Source organism: Boleophthalmus pectinirostris, unplaced genomic scaffold (genome assembly GCF_026225935.1).
Source record: "Boleophthalmus pectinirostris isolate CB_2022bp ecotype Guang Dong unplaced genomic scaffold, ASM2622593v1 HiC_scaffold_20, whole genome shotgun sequence".
NCBI classification, from domain to species: domain Eukaryota; kingdom Metazoa; phylum Chordata; class Actinopteri; order Gobiiformes; family Gobiidae; genus Boleophthalmus; species Boleophthalmus pectinirostris.
This window is the reverse complement of record NW_026571153.1, coordinates 11,845,173-11,862,929: the sequence shown is the minus strand read 5'-3', so window position 1 is coordinate 11,862,929 and position 17,757 is coordinate 11,845,173. Positions and strand designations below refer to the sequence as shown.

Genomic DNA, 17,757 nt, shown 5'->3' with positions numbered 1-17,757 from the left:
CTACCTTTACTGCTAAGTAAGTAAGTAAACAAACGCAAAAAAAAGTACGAAAAATATCTTTCTATTGAGGCTTAGTTTAATAACAAATGTTTTGCTAACACCAAAAACTGGGCAAAACTGTTGACAAGAATAAGCCGTCTTTGTCATAATGTAAACCAATGGCATAGTTCAGGGCCTGTGGTGTGTGCATTTACTGTGATAAAAGTCTTCATTGTGCTTACTCCATTGTGATCCACAGACCATCACACTTCCAATTTCCAGGCTTTTCCCAACAGTGAATACCCTGTACATACAAAAAGCACCCACACATAAACAGCTAAAATTACACATTGTATTTTGCTCTTGCGTACAATAACTTCTACCATGAGGCAAGGCTGCAATATCTTCCTTTCTCGACTCAAGGACTGTACCATTCTCAAGCCAAATGTCACGATTTTTACATCACCCTCTCACCTATTCACTTCACGCATATTTATGACTGTTTAGCCGCTCTCTCAAATCATACATGTGGATATTATGTATAACAAGCCATAGACGCATCAACTTCATTATACAGTTTCTGTATTGTAGCTGGGAGTCAATGGAACAGATTGCTAATAGCTTGACTTCAGTCCAGTTAGCCTTGGGCAAGATAAAGCCGCTTTTGTAACATCACTTTGATTAGGTCGGTAAGTATTCAAGCGTCAAGGATAATAAATTGCACCCTACATTTGTCTCTTTGTGCACAATAACTTTGAAGCAATGATCTTTTTGCCATTATGCCAGTGCCTTGTCTCAAAACCTTGGACTACTCTCGCAGAGTAAACTTGCGTTTCAGTACATGTTTATAGCTGAGTGCTGCATTCACTAATGTATTCTCGGCTTACATTAAGGCTGCATAGGGCCAAAACATTCAAGGTGTCTATACCCACAAGCGGTGAATAATCAATCTGTTTTTTTCTGCTTATTCACACATGTTCACACACACACTACACAACACACAAATCCTGCATATTTAGGAGCTCTTCTCTTAAACAGAAAACACTCTGTTCCACCTTGTGATGTCATGTGGTAATACAGGAAGTGCTCCACTGTGTTTTTAACGCCATACACTTTCACTTACCATGTTACCCCCCTACCATGTCACCCCTCCCTCTTCATCTTCCCCACATTACCAATGCTGTATGTCTCTGCATATCATGCTTACGTGTTCATATTACATCTGATACATAACTTTAAATGTATTTATTTACAGCTCACCTGTTCATATATATCTTTTGCTCATTTATATATGTCATACATATTTATATTTCCTATAGCATACCCTGTATATTTGTTCATAGTACATTTTGTTCACAATACATCTGCTTATATATCGCCTATGTATATTATATCTAATTCCCTCCTGTTCATGCTGCCATATTTATTTGTATATATTCAATACAAAATACACTGTAATATACTGTATATTATTATTATATATTGTATATAATCCGCATTCTGTATATATCGCACTTGCTGTTCCTTGCACTTATAATTAGATGCAAAACCACATTTTGTTACCTTGTATTTATACATGTGTAATGACAATAAATTTGAATCTAATCTAATCTAATCTTGAAACATTTGGATAATTTCAGCCCTAGAACTGTAGAGCTTGGCTCTCTACAGAACAAACGATAGCTGTTATGACATCACAAGGTGGAACAGAGCATTCTGAGCTTTGGAGATGTAGACAAACTCATAATACAGGAATGCACTGTGTGTGAATGAAACAAAACACAACTCCAGATATGTTTTTGATGAATTAATATAAACTCTTTAAAGTGTGTCCTTGTTTAGAGACTTCAGAGATCAAAGCAGAATCTTAAGTATCGCATTCAAAGTTTAAGCGGACTTGCAAACAAATATTTCCTTGGTTACTAAACTCTTTGACTTTCTTTGTAGTTAGATATTGATAGCATGTCTTAAGATAAAACTCCTTGACTGACAAATGTATTTATTTCTCTTCCAATCACAGCTTTGTTTTATTTGTCAATGGTTGTTACAGTTAATCCATAGGGTAATGTCAGAGGTTTGCATGGGCTGTAATTGTAGCCCACGGTCAATGTAGAATTACAGAGTTAAAACTAAACATGAAAACAAGGGTGCAATTTTTAAACTGGCTTGGAGAATGAGAAGGGGTTTTGTTGTTGTTAGTGGAAGAATTCATTTTAATTTAGCTATTTTACAAACACAAAGTTAATATTTGTGCCGTATAAACATAGTAACATACTGCTGTTTATCTAAAAACTGAATTATGTTTCCTGCAAATGTTATTCACTGTTGTCAAAGCACCGTGTAGCATTTCTGGAAGAGAGTCTGAAATCTGCTTGTCTCCACGGAGATGTTATTGGTTTGCCTAAAATGTTCCACAGTATGGCATTAAACTTATCTATTGTGCCAACATGAAGAAATGAAGCAGGTTAAACCCACCCAGTTTTTGTTTAGCGATGAAAACACCAACTGTAACTGAATAATGTAAGGTAGTTTAGTTTAATGCCATACCATGGAACATTCCAGGCAAAACCATAACTTCATGAAGACAAGCATATAGCAAAACTTCCACCAGTTACAGCGCTTTTTTTTTCTCTTTTGCCTTAAATTTTGTCCTGTATATGATATAAATGATCCAAGGCCTATTTTATGTAATTATTTCTATTTCTGTATTGGTTTGTCCAGAAAAAAAGTATGAATTTTGGTCATAAAACAGTTATTATTGAGTCATATATTGAAGTGTAGTGTAAATAAATCTGCAGTACACTGACACATGACTTGTTTATGTAGCCGATTGCTGTATCTTTTGTATGTAGCACCTTTTAGAGGATAATTTCTCCCCCTCTCTCTGCAGCTGTCACCGTGGTAACCGTCCCTCCTCAGAACCCGCTCCAAAAACACCTGACGATTAACCTCTGCTCTCTCTTTTCAAACCGTAACCATCAGCCGCCATCATACTCCAAAACACAGCAGCTCAATGTTCGCTGGTGACAACACTTTACAATCAAAATACAGACATCTCCTTTCTTCTCCTTCTGTAACCATCTCAATTGAAGTGACCGAAAAACTATAATGAACTATAATAAGACTGTTTCAGCATCATCTGAACGAAGCTACAGTAAGAAAAAGATTATACAAATTATGTCGCTGTACTGTGAAGTAGTGTATAGACAATCTTGCAATTATGTTAATCTTGATTGGGAACATTATTCCAATTATCACTTAGAGAAAATGCTCTTGATCTTCAGCATGTTTAGCCCATATTGTATTGTGGCATATTATTGTAGATATATAATGACTTATTCATGGGTTTCATCTTCCTCTTTTTAGATGCCATTCTGAGTACTACTCACCCTTCAACAACTACAATATTTTGGTTTTCATTGCTATGGCAACAGTGCCCCATAGATAAAAAATGAAATCTGTTTTGTCCTATTTGTTTAGTCCTTTTGTGCTGCTGTTTTATTTATAGGTCTAGATAGGAGTGTCAGGTAGGCTATTTGAACTAGAATATGTTATAAAATGTGGTAAATATTATTATTAACTACTACTGAAGGTATTTTACTAAATACAATTTTTATCATAAATAATATTATTTTTCATTATTTAGTAACTAAGATATAGATACGAAAATTATTCAACTGTTTATAACTCAGATGTTAATGTAATGTAGTGTCCTACTACTTCAAATGTATGAACACTATATACCAAATACCAAAATATTGTTTCACTTCTTAACCAAAAATGTAGTAATTATCAGAACAGCCTATAGATGTAGGTAGCTGCTGGGTGCAGTATTGAACAACTCCCAGATAATCACAGGCCTAACACAGACACAGTTCATTATTTACCAGCAAATTGGATTAGCACCACCTACTTAGCAATGTCTTTTGTGATTGGTGTGTATTGCCTTCTCTGCAGTCAGTCACTAGAGCAGCAATTGGTGTTTAAAAAAATACAAAATAATGTTTCATAGATCACTTCATTCCTCCTGATATAATTTCCCAAACCCTCACCTACACTAACTACTCATGAGAGTGAACTATGTTATATGTTTTACATTCCAAAAGAGGCTTTACCTGGAATGATACACAGCATGGCCATAGACAGATTTATCTCCATGGAAACAGGCACATGACCCCACCAAGCCAAGGTATAGTCAGATCTGTGGACAGGCAAGCCCGCTCACAGTAGGAATGCAGGTTGTTCAAGGTATTTACTTAGCAAAAAAGGCCCAAGTAAATAAATTGAATTCCATACTGTGGAATTTTGATTTCTCAATGTATTTCTTAAAATAGTGAATAGTAGATACATTTAGGCCCCTGCGGCTTTGTGAGTGTGACCACATCTAACTGGATGAAATGCTATTATTGGGCTGTACAAGCTCAAGTTTTCCAAATCTCCAGTGAATCCAGTTCTGCACCTCTGCAGGGAAATGTACACTTATTGATAAAGGTATACAGAAATACAGAAATATCAATATATTGTGACTCTAAATTTGGTGATATCATGGGCTGCTGTACTGATATGTCGTTGTGAGTATTTTTTGGTATCTTTTACAAGTGACAGGGACAGTGCTTGCTGCTTAGTTAGTGAAAGGAAACTTGTTTATGCAATAAATCTGACATATTCACTGTTTTGATGATTAAAATGGGTGTGTTACACAGTACATTTTGGCAGGTCATGGAGAAAAAAAAGTAAAAATTTAAAAATTTATGTGATTCTCAAAAATAGTGATATACTGCAGAATATCATGTGCAGTATATAGATTATCGAATACATTGCCAAATCGTGATGTTATCGTATCAGGAGCCATGTATCGTGTATCATATCATATCGTGAGGGCCCTGTGACTCCAAGCCCTACTTATTGATAGTACTTCTCACATCTAATTTCTCAATAGTCATTTAACTCTTCACTGGGGTCATTGGCTCTTTCCCTGTTCGACCTTTTGGACCCTGGGGTCGCAGCAGGTTGCCCTCATTAGGGGACACAGTCCATTTCTCTATTTATTACCTCTTTAATAGACCTACAACGACCACACATGAGCTGGCAGTCCTACCCACAAACTAACCTCTAACCCTGGAGACTTTAGTTTGGCTTTGCCCCTATTGACATCTCATTCAGGGTACCTCATGCAATCCTTTTAGCCAGAGAAAGCGGACAAGTATGCTGCAAAGTAGGGATTGCTTCCTCATCTCTTGCCCTTGGCTGTAGATATTCTGGTTAAATAAAGATCAATATTCAACATATCCATACTTAAGGAAATTCTTCTCAAATATACAGAAAAATGTGGGTACAGGGCCTTTAAGTTCAGCATCCATCCCTCCTTGTCCCAAACCATTCAACTCCTTCTTCCTTCTCTTTCTACAGTCTGAGGTGGTCACCCTTGGCTTCAGCCTTGAACGGCCACACACATAAACTAGTGGTCATGCAGCGCTCCTTTCCGGGTAAGACATTTGGGGGAAAAATCTATTGGAACACAGAGGAGGGGCACGTCGGTCTAACCCCTTGAACAAAAGATTGGTTGAAGCCTTGGGTGTTTACTGTTCTTGTATCTATAACTGCGCAGCCCCCATCCCATCTGTGTCTCTCCCCCCTCTAACTCTAAAGCGGGCCTAGCTTCATTGGGAACAGCAAATTAAGGAAGCATCCATCTGGGTGTGATCAGCAATTACGGAGGGAAACTGTCAACCTGCATTAGGGCCTGCAGGCAAGGCAGGCGTGCTTTTATGGAGGAGAAGAAGAAGCTAAAGAAATAGGTATGAAATGCAAAAGTAATAATGATTATCTTAAGTGGAAATACAATTTTTTGGTGTGCCAAGATTAATCAAGTCTGTACTTTCAGTTTGGCACCATTGCTCATCAATTTAAGGGGCCTGTATGAGAGATTCACTGTTTTAGAAAGAAATATCCTCAGTTATTCGTTAAGGATTGGTCTCTGACTTTAGCCTAACCCTAACCCTGACCTCAACAAATCTGTAATCTGACTGAAAATTATTTCATACAATGCTCCAGCTCCATTTTAAACTGCTCAAAAGTTTCAGGTCCCTGTTATCTTCAACATTTTGAGGACTTATTCATTCAATATTTATACTTCTTTGTTTTAAATAGTTAATCGCTGTGACAACTGTCTTAATTTTTCATCATTCCAAAACTCATAGATAGGGAGTCGAAAATGTGTTGTCACAATGAATGCAACCTGTAAAGTGAACTAGTATTAGCTTTTTAAGAAAAGCTTTAACGTTTACAATATTCACTTCTAAACAAATCAAAGTACAGCACTGTACAGTACACACACAATAACAAAATGTCTAGGAACACAGAAAATTGACTCTTATGTAACAAGGACAGCGGCACAGTGCTAAAATGTAAAGATGCTTGTAAACAAGACAACAATGTGTTCTATGGAAACACCAAGCATAAAGATCCAGGTGTAGTTATGACAATAGTTCAAATGATTGCAATGTAAAGTGCAAGGCTGTTCCTAGACTGTACAGCCAATCATTTAACAGAACAGTATTTTAGTCCATGCTATAGATGGATAGAAGATGTTTGGGAAGGTAAATCTGAAATAACCAATAAACATTTCTATTTGTAAATGTTTGCAACTGTTTTGAATGTCTGTATAAAAAGTGTTTTTCATGTTAATCAATATTATAGTAATAATATGCACCTCACTCTTTTTGCCTTTTGTCGGTTTTGTTCTTTTTTTGTTTATTATGAAAAAAAAAAGATTAAAAAACAAAATAATATTCATGTGAATTTTAGAAGCGAAATATATTTGAAAAAAAGATTACATGAAGTGCTTTTTATTTATTGTTTTTGTTACATTAACTTTTATAATTCAGAAAGTTGATTTTATAAAGCTGGTCACATACTAGAGGAATGGCGATATATTGGACATTGTGAATGTGCTTGGTCATGGTATCAATACAACACTAAAATCTTATATTGTGACATCCTGAGCCCGTGCATATATGACTTTCCAAAATAGCTGCTCATCTACTAGAGCAGACAAGTTACACTCAGGCCCGGGGGCCAAATTTGGCCAGCGAGATCATATCAAATATGTATTAGAGCTGGCCCACTAGGCTATAGAGACATTATTTTTATTATTATAGTTCTTATTTTATATTCTGCTTGTTCTGGATTCAATGTTTAAGCAAAACTATTATTAAACATTTATTTTAATAAGAAAAGGTTTAACATCACATATCTCGAAAGAAGAGAAAATGTACAGATGTTGTTGAGATTTTTCAATCAATTTTTAGTTTGGCCCACGACTTAGTGCCAGTTTTTAATTTTGGCCCTCTTTGAATTTGAGTTTGACTCCCCTGTACTAGAGGAATGATGAGCTATTAGGCAGTGTGAATAAAGGATTTCATTGTTGGTGTCAAAAGTTGTAAAATTATGTTTTCTCTACACAATAATCGTAACAGTAACTTTTATATTGTACCATCCTATAGTGCATATATATGTGACTATGTGTATATAGCTGTTCATGTACCAGAAGAATGGTGATCTAATAGACACTGAATAGTAAGTAATTTATTTCACTGTTGTTTGATCATAGTGCCAAAGTGCCTTAGTGCCAAATTCTAAAATTCAGTTTCTTCTCATAGTAATCGTAGTACAGAATGTTTATATCGAGACATCCAAACTAGCTGCAGTAAACATTAACAGGGCACTTCATCTCCCATGTAAGCGATATAAATAAGTTAAAAACTGCAGCGGCGCTTCATGGGACGGCCCCCTTTTGTCGCTGCTCAGTGGCACAAGCGGTGATTCCCTGTAACACTTTTCCTCCGGCCGGCTTCTCACCACACAATGGACCCATCATTAACTTTTTGCTCCATCGGAATGCCAAAAACGCCCCCCTTTCTCCGCTCCAAACCACCAACGCTCCAGCCCACTCCATTCTCTGTCCATGCAGGCCCTAATTTGTGAAGACCAGGTGTGCAGGGACCCACACTGACGGGAGGGGGCGAGAGGGTGAGAAAACGGGTGCAATACAAAGAGATCGGACACAAACACAGAGGGCATGGGTGCACAAAGTTCTCAGGGAGGGACACTGCAATTTGCAACTGTTCATAATTTTTACTTGTATGTTCTATGAAGCCTGGACCTTTTTAATTATTAGAATTTTAATTTTTTATTACTTTTACTACTGATTCTACTATGTGTGGTAATATATTCCTACATATACAGTTTTTCTAGATGAAACTATAAGCAAATATGGTTTGTTAAAGTACATTTAAGGCTAAGAAAATGCAGTGATTTTCAGATACAACTTATAATTTGAATGCCATTTCCCAAACCACATATCCAGGCAACCCATTTGTGTTTAACATGCATAGATCAAAATGTTGTTTCAGATGGTTTTATAGTTTCATTAATGGAAAAAATTAAGTTGATTAAGTTTATACAAGACTAAAATGATTACAAATAGTACTGACTCTTGACGACAGGCAATGCTGAATGACAAAGTTACAAAAAATATGTCATCACACCATCTTAAAATTGGGATTAAACACAGAACTAAACCTGGAATTAATCAAAACTAACAAAGGACTTGACCAAAGACCAAACCAAGTCTACATCAGGACTAAATTGGGCTCAAACCAGGATCAAACCAGGACAAGTGTGAAGGCACACGATGTCATTTTTTCCATCAATCACCCCCCCCAAAAATGCAGTTTTCAAATTATCCGTTCACCTCAAACCAAGCTTCTATGTAGAGACAGTTTTTTACACGTTCAACAAAAAATACTATTAACAAAATCTGCACGAATGCTCCACCGTGTGTCATCAAACTGATCTATCTTGCATTTTTTCAATTACAGCTGTTTTTATAGATAAAAAGTCCTTTAAAAACATGTATTATGCATAAACAGGCTTCCTAGATATTCATGTTCAACAAAAATATTAAACAACTAAACAAAATGGACAATTTCAGGGCTAGATTGGGTTCTCTTTGCCATGCGTTTGATGTGTGGGAGTTTGGAGCAGAGAGCTGTGTGTTGTCACTGTGAATCTGCACTGGGACGGTTCATACCAGTGCAAATGTGTGAAAGAGTCATTATTGTGCAGAAGTGAGGGGGGCTAGTAGCAGTTCGGACCAGGTTAAACAAGTTGCTCGGCCGTTTAGTCCCTCTTTTTGTGAGCGGGTAGAGAGGGGGGGGCATGGGGAGGGAGGTCCTAGTGGTGGACCAGGACTAATTGGCACTAATTGAATTGGAAGTGCTGATCAGATAGGAGGCTGTGGAAGTAATCGGAGTTGTCACAGCAGATAAGGTTGGGCTGTCCTGGAGTGTCTGCCTCATGTGACAGCCTGTAACATAGCTTGCGAGAGGGCATCGGACCCCTTTGTCCCAGCACAAAAGGGGGCAGAGGAGAACCGAGGGGGGAGAAGTGAGGGGCAGGGGTACAGTGAGAGCAACAGGCTACAGCTGCACATGGAAAACATGAAAGAGAAGCAGGGACATCAAAACAGGGGGAAATCAGACGTACGTTAACGTGCTAGGGAGGGGCAGACAGCGCAGAGTTGGGAGCTTTCTTTTAAGAACCAAAAAACTGATTTTGGAGTTTATGGCTGTAAACTAAGATAAAAGCAGTGCACTCATTTTATTTAAGCATGCTCAGTGTTAGTGGTTCAGTATTGTCCAGGCTGCACCTGCCAAAGGCCCAAAGCTGCTGCACAAGGTCTTATTGAACTTGGTCTTGAAATATTTGATGAAGGTGGCTAAAATCTTTGCATATTTACATTTTTAATGTTCATTAATATGTACTGTCCCTTTACAAATAAAAAAAATAAGAAATAAGAAATAAGGTGAATAAATGCAACAGAAAGATAAAAATTGTTTGAAGCCATTGTAATTTTTTTAAAAAGGCACACAAAAAAAATAAAAATTTTAATATAAAGAATATTTAAATTTAAATATATTTTGTAAGTTTGCAAAGTAATTTGTTTGGATATAGATAACAAAATGATTTTAGCAACATTTTATGAAAATTGGTAATAACTTTTCAATTATAAAATCTGTAGCTGCATAATAACGTTATTTTTTATTTTATTTTATTTATTATTTCAAATGTTTGACTTAATGATAAAATATTCCACTTTAATTATTATTGATTATTAGTCTGAATAAACATGATTCGTGTTTAGATTTCTTTTAATTTGATAAAAAATTTAAATTTGGAATTTTCTAAACAAATTTAAATAATTATTAATTAATAACTCATAGATTAATAGTTAGGGGTATTTTAAGTTATAGGCCCATATATAATATACATGTTGTACTTTGCATATGTTACTGTACAAGCAATTATTACCATAATGTCCCCAAAACCCCTTACTTAACATGTCTTTTCAACTTTTGTACAAGGCTTTTATATTTTTCTTACATTTTTTAAGTAACATCTCATTCCCCAATTTATTAAAAAAGTGAGTCTTTTCTTCCCGCCCACACCTGCCTCAGCCTCTGGTCACGATCCAGTGCTTTTGGACACAGTTCAAAAACAGGTGACCGACAAAGAGTGGTCTTTCCCAAGCCTCCATCCAATTAAAGCAGATTCCTCCAGCAGCAGAGCTCACAGGCCTGGGGCAGCTGTGCACCCCTCCAGGCTCACAAGAGGAGGAAGGAGGGGTGGGGTCCTGATGTTTTTTACAAGTCCAAGATTTTTATTTGATTTGAATTATTTTAATACATTTTTTATCTGATCTATGGGAAGTCTATAGCCACTTATAGCCTTGCATTTGGTGAACATTTGGTTTGCTGGAGTCACTGCCTTAAAGTATTATTTTTTCTCATCTTGTTTGTTATTATTTTAATTGTTGCTTTTACTTTAATATCTTTAACATTTGTTATTTGAGTACATTTTTATTTATTGCATGGCCCGATATTTTTTTATTCTTACTTTTAAACAATAGCTTTTGCTTTTTTTGGCCTGTTAAATGTGTTAAATATCTAGTTTGATGCAATTTGGAACAATGCATCATTGTAATTCATAAATTCTTTTTCGTAATGATCCATTCTGAATAGATTTTGCCATTTAAATCAAGCGCCCTTCTTCTGTATTTTTTTGTTACACTGAGTTTGAGCAATGAAAGCAGTTTTATAATACTTATGTGTCCTTTTGTGTATTTTAAGTTAGGCAGTCATTCCTAACATGAGCACTTTCTGAGTAGTATTTTGCCATGTAACTGTACTTTTAATCAAGTACAAATCTAAAGCACTTTGCCTGTACTTATACTTGTACTCTTGTGTGTATTTGGGGTGTGTGTATTTTGAGGGAGTGGGTTTTTGGGCATCTCGGGGCACGCAGATGTGTGAGTTGGCCCGCTGCGAGGGGTCAAGACCTTTACAGATTCAGCGCCTCTGCATGTCGGGACTAATGGGAAGCACCCCACCAGCTGCACAGGGACGGGATAAAACAAGGAGGAGGGACATGGGGAGATTTAAGGAGAAACATGGGGAGGAGTGGAAATGGACAAAACTATGTAGGTCTTTTGATATGTGGACATTCTTGGTATGTAAAGTGGTATTTTTGTCACTGTATAGACAATAATACTGTCAAGAATTCTGTGTACTCTGTGGTATTATTATTATCATGCTGTTGTCATGGTATACTTGAAAAATGTAGTGGAATTTATAAAGTAAAATTAAAGTCACAAATAAATATGTTAATGGTGTGGGCCACATCAACAATAATAATACTCTTTATGATAAAAATATTTATTTTGTGCATGCATTAAAAAAAAAAAAAAACTTCTTCATGAATTATTGAATGAGCAAAAATGCAGGTATGCAAAGTGAAATGAAAAAAGTGTTCAATCAGTGGTGAATTAGAAATGCACTTTAAATTGACGGCCTTAGGACAGTGTCTTATTTATCATATTGGCTCAAACATTTTTATTTTAAAAATTACCCACAGTAATTAAGTGTTTATAATATAAACAACAATATTTTTATATTATAATTTATTATAAGCTGAAAAATATTTAAGTTTTTTTTTTTTTTTGTTAATGGTGTTTAAAATATTCTGTATAACTTTTTATTATTTCATAGACAGACATTGAGGCTCTTTATATGTAAATTTGTTACACAAACAAACAAAACAGACAGATGACACAATTTTAATGTAATAATTATTTGCATGGCTATTTTTAAGCACCTATCATTGAAAACTTACACCTACATTTTGCATGTGCTTCTATTCTAATTGGTAAAAATAAATAAATAAAAAATAACTGTTATAAATAAATTGATAGAATTAAGTCAGTATCCTGTGCAGTGTTTATAGTCTATAGCTGCTGGTTCCCATCCACTGACAGAGGCCTTTGTGAACTTACTGATTATCAGACGCATCCCTTCCTCGCAGGGTAACGTCAATGCCACTGCGGTCTGGGCATCCTCCGTCTGTACCATCGTGTGCCATGTTTGGGTTGGCGCTTCCTCTCTGACATCATCACTGCGAGACGATGGAGAAGCTCTTCACAATGGGGTGCGAGTCCAGGGAGGATGATGCAGCGTCTGGTCCAGTCTTAAGCCTTTGCATTATAAACAAAGAAACAAAGGAATTACACTGTTCTCCCATTGAATTCAATAATATAGTGAATTTTGTTTTAATATACCTTATTTTGGTAGATTACAAATGAATTATCAATACAATTAGTTGCATTATTTGTGCAGACAGAGCAGCCTGTTGGAAACTTAAAGGTAAAGCAACAGGTGGCAGCGTGCAGAGTTAGAGCGACACCTACAGGTTTAAAAATGTAAAATCTCCCCAAAAATGTAAATATTTGAGACATTACTGCCATAGAGCCTGCTCCTTTTCAATGTTCAGAGCAAGTTTATCATATTCTTGTAAAAGAAATCAATACTCTAGGGTGTTTTGAAATGATATATTTGAACTATTTAGTGAAGTCCAAATATTTCAATAGGAACTCTTATTTGTGATGGCTTTCTTTTTAGAACTTTATTGTGGATAGGCCTAATGATAAACCTTGTGTAAATTTTTCATAAAAAGTAGTAGGCTAAACAAATATCTATAATAATTTCTCAGTATATTTTTCATAATTTACTATTGTATATGTGTAATGGAGCTCAGCAGTGACAGCCCATCCCACGATTTCAGGAGTAAGTTCATTTTTCCCATAGACTTTTCGAAAAAAAAGCTTGAAAGTTTGCTTGGGGTTAATCAGATATATGGTTACTAATGACCACAAGACCTATACATTTATTTGAAATCGGTTTCTGGCTCTTTATAAACTGCTAAGTATTTCACCAAATCTAGCATTTTAACCCTAGACTATAGATTTGGACTTAAAACAAGCGTTATGTGTATTAGTTACCAAATAGTTGATAGTCTCCTCAGTGTCTTTAAACTTTTAGTATTAGATTTGTTCGAAAAGTTTATGGGAAAAATAAATGGAAATTTTACTTCTGAAACCAGAGCAAGTGGTCACTGTTGAGCTCTAGTATCAACACTTCTCAGCACTTTATACTATATAAAGTATAAATGTGCTCTAAACCAGGACTAAACCAGAGCCAAACCAGGACCAAACCATTGATCTTAGTGTGTTGACATTAGTGCAGGTTCAGCATGTGGATGGGGGCAGGTCTATAGGTGTAAGTGAATTAACATGAGGCAAAGAGGAGCAGTCAGAGGCACCTCGACGGGGGACTGTGTGCTCCGCTCTGAAGAAGGAGAGAGAGAAGAGAGTCCATTAAACAGAGTCAACGACTGCAGTGATTAGCCCCATCACACACACAGTCAGAGCCTACACTAAAGATCAACGCAAGAAAGATATGCAGGTTAAACACAGAATTAGGGCTGTATTTAGTTATTATTATTATTTTTAATTTTTAAATTTGAATCTAATTGCAAATACTACAGTTGTGTTTAGTTTTGAGATTTGTTTAAAATTAGAATTTAGTTTGGAGTGCAAGTGTTCACATTTGAAACGATAGAGACATGAACTGCTAGACTAATACAAGATGAATTTCAGAAGGTGTTGGAATGCAAGTACAATTTTTATAAAAAAAAAAAAAATGATATTATCTTTTGCAGGGGACAAGGCTGAATAACTGCAGCCTTGGTGATTTGATAACTGTGATTTCAATAGTGATATATATTGTTAAACCCAAGACAAAATAATCTCATATGTTAAAGATTTGGATCTGTATTTTGGACTATTTAAAACATTTATTCTCAAAATTTTTATTCCTTAATATTGCATTTTTTTTATTATGCCACTGTAATCGCCAGGACAACCACATTTTCAAGCTTCACAGTGCACTGACATTCATGTAGTAATAGCATGATAATTCGTAAAAATGTAAGTTTTCAAACAGGTAGTGCCAACAAGTTGTCTATACAAAATGTTTTTAATGTTGAAGTGAGTAAAACCTGTGAACATGTCTGTGTTAAAGGTTAAGGTTGTCTACTGGTCTAAGTGGAAAAAGCTTTTCTGAGAACTCCAGATCACATCTTAGGTAACAACCAACAGTAATCCAATACGATAAACTGTATTTAAGCTACACACTGTTAATGAGGAAAACATTTGCAAGAATTATGCTTTCTCAAACTTGTTTTTCAAATATAGTTGATGTAGAGCAACTTGGAATAACATGATTTTATAATGCTCAATGCCAAAGTGCTGATCCAAGTCTGTACATGTGAATATATAAATATCCCCCAATTAATTTTTTGAAGAAGTTACTGTCATATCTTAGAAGACATCAACTATGGGCTTAGCAATGATTTCACTCAATATTTCTTAGTGCTATAGCCTAATAATTATGTCGTGCATACTAAAATCCATTTCATCCATTTGCTTTCAGTTGTGTATATTCAATATTCATTTGTATATTTATGACATTTTGAACAAAACCTTACATACCTGCGCTTTTACTCTGCATGTAGTGTTTTCCATTGGCCATTGGTCCTTTCTTCAGCCTATGTTAAAAAATAACAAATATTGTGAAAAAAATATTTTAAACAAATTATTAATCAAATCAAGCAGTTGTACGTACGGTATGGTTTCACATTCGGGCTGAATGATTTGGAAAAAATATCGAATTGTAATTTCTCTGTCAAGGATTGAGATTTATGTTTTAATAATAAGAGTCTGTTCAAAGTTCACACTTTACAGAATATTTTGTTGTTTGTGGAAGAAATTATAGGACTTCAACCATTGCGACCTTTTTGATTTTCTAACTGTGTCCATTAAATTGCGATTTCGATTTGGTATGCAGCTTTAATTCACATCACATAACTTGTAAATATTTATTAGAAAGAGTGCATGCCTTTCATTCACCCGTAAACCATTTGAACGCTTATATCATGCACCGTTCCCAAGATGTTTCGCTGTCAGTGCCAAAAGCTGAGTATGAACCCCCATTAAAAAGCTCTTAGTCTGTATTTAAAGGACAGTTTTAGGCAGTCGCTGTTTGTTTGCACTGAACTAATGGCTTGGTTGCGGTGTTGTTGCGTGTGTGAGGAGCTCCCAGAGCCTAGAGCCACTGCAGCCTCAGCCCTGTTGTGTTTGTGCTGCAGTGAATACAGTGGAGTCACCATGAGGCCAGTCATGTCTGCGAGGCCTCCCTGTCAAAATGCATCCCATCTCGGTTTATCCCCCCTCCCTCTCTCTACACCCTCCTCCACCTCTACTCCTACCACTATCTGTCCAGAGTTACCATGTATTCTAACGTCTTAAGAGTTTTTAAACATCCTCCTTGTTAAACCTGTTATGACTAGGGGTGTGAGATGAATGAGAGATGAGACTGGAAAAAAATCATGTCAATATTGATATTCATATGATATTTTGCATCAGGAACCTGGGCCTTGTACAGCTCCCAAGCCACATACAGCCCTTTGGTTGACTCTGACTGGCCCCTTTAAGCTGATTTGAAGTAACAAAATAAACATCTTCATTAATTTACCTCATGCATGGGCTAAAGCTGCATTGTTTTTATTTGTTTTATTTATTTATTTATTTTTAAATGACATTTTTTGTAAGGCAACCTCACTTTTTCATTGCTTAGTCATAACATAAACTCTTACTAGTCTTAGCAGCTCGTCAAAACAATGATATTTACTGCTTTTTTTTATAAAGAAATACAATTAATATTATGTAGAATTGAGTTAAGCATTTTGCCCCAGCCCTACACAATATTTTCTATTTCTCATGTGGCCCCATGGAAAATATAATTGCCCACCCCTGTGCTAAAGTGTCCCTATTAATGACAAAACTTGAACTGACCATAAAATACAGAAAACACAAATGCAGAAATATTACTTTATAACCTTGTTTGAGGAAATTAATTGAAATGTAATTGCAATATACTTTATATTGTGATTCTACATACCTGTTTACTGACTAGATTATTTGTTTTTCAATATATCTCTTATTGTTTGTTACAGAATTATAGCTATATATTTAAAATTATTCCTCTCTACAAATCTATTATAGATATTGCATTGGCTGAAAAAAGCTGTTGGTTTAATTAAACAATGTGTCATAAGACTCACTATAGCCAAAATACGTGCTAAACGGTGGTTTTGTTACAGGCTTACCCTCCACTCCATAAAGTTCCCATGCACGTTTTCTAAGTATATCACCATTAGAGCTAAAAATCCTCCTTTTCTTGTAATCCTTAAGTCTATGGTTCAGCCCCTGCTCAGTTCTTGAACCAGGGGCCCGATCTTATGCAAAGGGCGCGACCCACGGGACCTCTTGTTGACCTCACATTGACCCTAACAGGTTAGAGTCTCTGTCGGCCGCAGCTGTGGGGCAGTTAAGACCCGATAATCCAATCACAGCCATTAGAGCTGTGCAGGAGGCAGAGTGTGCATTTAAGTGTAACACACAGGTGCAATCTAAGAAGAAATGCTCTTTTTAACAATAAACATGAGGATATCTATACTTTTCTTTATTATTAATCTAGCAGCTGCATAGGTACAGAGTGTACAGAGGTAAATGTAACTTGCTAAAACTAACTTGTGTTGATGTTATTGCTTTACCTTGAATATTCTACAGTACATTTTTTCCTCAAAATTCAACTTAAATTTGATTTCTGAAGCACTAATAGAATAGTCACAGCTAACCAAATAGCTGAAAAAGTCCTGCTTATCTTCCAGAGACGTAACATGATAAAAACATAAAATTCTACCAAATAACGATTATTCATTCAGTATAATCTAACGTTTACTTTGTGTCCTTGCATATTAAGTTTCTTGGTTAACCTATTTTTGATGGACACGCAAATGTTATTTCTTTCTCCATAGAGACACACAGGAGACTAGGCAAAGTTACAGGAGGCCAGATCTGTGGAGAGGCGACACTGCTAACTATAAAAATGCATGCTTTTGTTGTCGGAGTTTTGAGCAATAAAAAACGTGTAAGTAAATAACATCTCCATGAAGACCAGCTTGTAGCAAGTTCCGTCACGCACTTTTAAACAAAATATCTTATAACTTACGTACTTTCTTGCTTTTCAGTCAGTGAGTAGTGTTTTCTGGTAACCACTGGTCTTGGTTCTGGGTAAAGAAAGAAGCACATTAGAAGATGCACCATTGACTTTTTGTTTTCATGGTGCTCAGGAAAAGATCAGCTGAGTGTGATCCAATGCTTCAGTCCACTTACACTATTTACTCAGATGCACCGTCTCGAGCAGAAGAAATGTAAAAAATAATGATTATGAAGAAAGTAAAATGAATAATAATATGTTG

At 35.8% G+C, this 17,757-nt stretch overlaps 1 long non-coding RNA gene across 5 annotated transcripts in view; it reads right to left on the bottom strand.

The window, feature by feature from the left end:
- Positions 1–17,757, bottom strand: part of LOC129409751 (uncharacterized) — a 49,121-nt gene that overhangs the window by 30,693 nt on the left and 671 nt on the right. For 3 of the 5 annotated variants that reach the window (XR_008632550.1, XR_008632548.1, XR_008632546.1), the window contains exons 3-6: positions 17,512–17,565; positions 14,927–14,982; positions 12,656–13,721; positions 12,374–12,571 (exon numbers count right to left, since the gene is read on the bottom strand). This is a non-coding gene — a long non-coding RNA (uncharacterized LOC129409751). Of the gene's footprint in view, positions 1–12,373; positions 12,572–12,655; positions 13,722–14,926; positions 14,983–17,507; positions 17,566–17,757 lie in introns of all 5 variants that reach the window. The other 2 variants (XR_008632547.1, XR_008632549.1) reach the window with 2 other exon arrangements.